General features: G+C 46.9%; 1 pseudogene; it reads right to left on the bottom strand.

Annotated features, from left to right (window-relative positions):
- Positions 1-1229: 1229 nt before the first annotated feature.
- On the bottom strand, positions 1230-2290 carry LOC149443581 (uncharacterized; annotated as a pseudogene).
- Positions 2291-2814: the final 524 nt, after the last annotated feature.

The following is a 2814-nucleotide window of genomic DNA, read 5'->3' as shown; positions in this document are numbered from 1 at the left end:
CGTGTTTACATGTGATCAGCTGTGATTGGACACAGCTAATCACATGACCGAGCCGACATCTTCGGCTCTTTCTGTGATCCGCTGTGTCCGAGGGACACAGCGCTCCTGCGATCGCCGCACTGCGCGCTCCCTGAGCCGCACATGCGCAGTGAGAATGGAAGGACGTCATATGACTTCCTATCAGAACGAGAGAACCACCTTGCGCCCATCATTGTACTATATGGCGGGCGGAAGGTGGCTAAAAAAATAGGAGGATTATCATTTTGAACAGACAATGGCCGCCCTGATAGCTTGTCTGCCGAACTCCACAGATGAGAGAGTCCCTGGGTCTACTCTGTAGTGCCTCATAAATGTGTGTTGGGACGACCACGCAGCTGCTCTGCAGATGGTCTCGATGGATACATTTGCCCTAGCTGCCCATGAAGCGGAGACAGACCTGGTCAAATGCGCCCTGATTGAAGAGAGGGGTTCCAAACCCCTGGCCCTGTACGCCTTATGAATTAACTTGACTATCCATGAAGCAGTTGTTCTTGATGAAGTCTCCTTTGCCTTGTTTTTGCCCCAAGGGATGACAAATAGATTAGAAGAATTCCTAAAACATGCTGTAGCTTGAAGTTAACACACTGGTGATGTCAAGCTCATGGAGGGTACCCAATTCAGGGTCTGAAAAGGTTGGCAGAGCCCATGGTTCTGAAAGACTGGAAAATCAGAACGAATCTGCACAGTTACACCCTATCTGGGTAGAAAGTAATGTGGTCCTCTGCCGCCCCTAGGGCTTGAAGTTCTGACACTCTTTTACTAGATGATACTGTTTTTAGAAAGGCCACCTTTAGAGTCAGATTCCACAAAGAAGCTGATTCAGACGGAGAAAAGGGTTTGCTGGATAAAGCCTCTAGAACTACAGATAGATCCTAGGTGGGAAAAGCTTTTTTGACGGGTGGACATATCTTCTTAACGCTTTGGAAGAATTAGATCAAGCGAATCTTTGGCCCACCTCTTGTTTGTTGTCGCTGAGATTGCTGCCACCTGCAGCTTTAAGGTATTCAGGCCTAAACCTAGGTTAAGGCTTGCCTGGAGGAAGTCCAGAAGCTGAAAAGTGGAGGGCAGATCTGGAATGAAGTTCCTGCTAGCTGAAAAGGCTTTAAACTTGTTCCAAACCTTGTCATACATATTAAGTGTAAAGGGTTTTCTGGCTTTGAGTAGAGTCAAAATAACCTCCGAAGAACATCCTAGGGCCTGGAACCTCTGCCTTTCAACAACCATATGCGAAGATTCAATTTGTGAGGATTCGGATGTGTGTGCTGATTTTGACACAGAAGAACAGGTATGAGTGGGATTTTGTATCGTTGAGCGAACCCTGAGAAACACCGCTGCAGGAAACCATGGACATCCCGGCCAGTCCGGTAGGCCAGGTTGCATGCCCACGGACTCGAGAGGGCATCTATTGCTTCTGCCTGGGGGTGAGGCAGGTGTGAAATGAACCTCAGCACCTTGGAGTTGTCTGCTGTAGTAAAGAGATCCAGATTGGGAAGACCCCACAGATTCACAAACCAATTGAATATCTTGGGATGCAGAGACCATTCGTTGTCGTTCACAAAAAGGTCTGCTTTCATATTTAGGTGGCCTGGCAGATAGATTTCTGTTAGATCCATTAAATTCCTTTCTGCCAAAAGGATGATGGTTTCCACTTCTCTCAATAAGGACCTGCTGTGGGTCCCCCCCTGATGCTGGATGTATGAAACTGCCGCCCTGTTGTCCATTCGGAGAAGGACTGGCTTGCATCTGATTTGAAATTCCAGGGCTTTCAGAGCAAGAAAAGCTGCTCAAATTTCCAGAATATTTGAGATGATTCTTGTTGCGTGAAAAGCCCATCTTCCTTGAACTGACACCTGGTTGCAGTGTGCCCCCCAACCGATCGCACTGGCGTCTGTGGTAACTATGGTCTAGGAGAGAAACCCCAATGGAGACGATCTTATAGGCATTTCTTTTTTTGTCCACCACTGTAGTCTCCTGTGCATTCGACTTGTCAAACGTATGGGCTGGGATAAAGTTTGTTCCATTATCTTAGAAATTCTAATTGAAAGTGTCTCAGGTGCCAGTGGGCCCATGGAACTATTGGGAAACATGCTGACATCAACCCTATCAGACTCAGGCAGCTCAAGGCTGTCAGGTGGAATCGTGTCCTCACTTTCCTCATCTTCTGGATGATGGCTGTCATTTTCTGAGGCGAAAGGGACACTGATCCCTTGGAAGTGTTGAAAAGTGCGCCTAGATAAATCACTTGCTGCATGGGATAAGTTGACTTTTTGTTTGATTTATCACCCATCCAAACTCTGATAGTGTGGAAATCGGAACTTCCCTGTGTTCTGTTAGTTGGGCTGGATTCTTCACTAGTATTAGGACATCGTCCAGGTAGTGATATACCCTGAGCCTAACCTCCCGTAATGGGGCTAGGACTGTGATCAGTACTTTCGTGAAGACTCTGGGAGGAGTACATAGACCGAAGGGCAAACTCTGGAATTGCAGATTAATCTGGCCAACTGCAAACCTCAGATATTTCTGAAATGGTGGAAGTATGGGTATATGTAACTACGCGTCTTGAAGGTCCACTGACAGCATCCAGTCCCCAGGTTGAATGGCATGGATAATAGTCTGCAGTGATTCCATCTTGAAGCTTTCCAAGAGTATGTAATGGTTTATTTTCTTGAGGTCTATTCCTTTTGGGTACCAGAAATAGGTTGGAGTAAAAACCTGAAAACCTCTCGAATGGAGGCACCAGTATTACCACCTGCTGTGCCTGTAGGGAATCCAGAA

The sequence above is a fragment of the Staurois parvus genome, unplaced genomic scaffold, assembly GCF_062004578.1.
Source record: "Staurois parvus isolate SC_StPar_1 unplaced genomic scaffold, SC_StPar_1.0 ptg000845l, whole genome shotgun sequence".
NCBI lineage: Eukaryota > Metazoa > Chordata > Amphibia > Anura > Ranidae > Staurois > Staurois parvus.
Note: the sequence above shows the minus strand (reverse complement) of the source record. Positions and strands in the feature narration are given on the sequence as shown.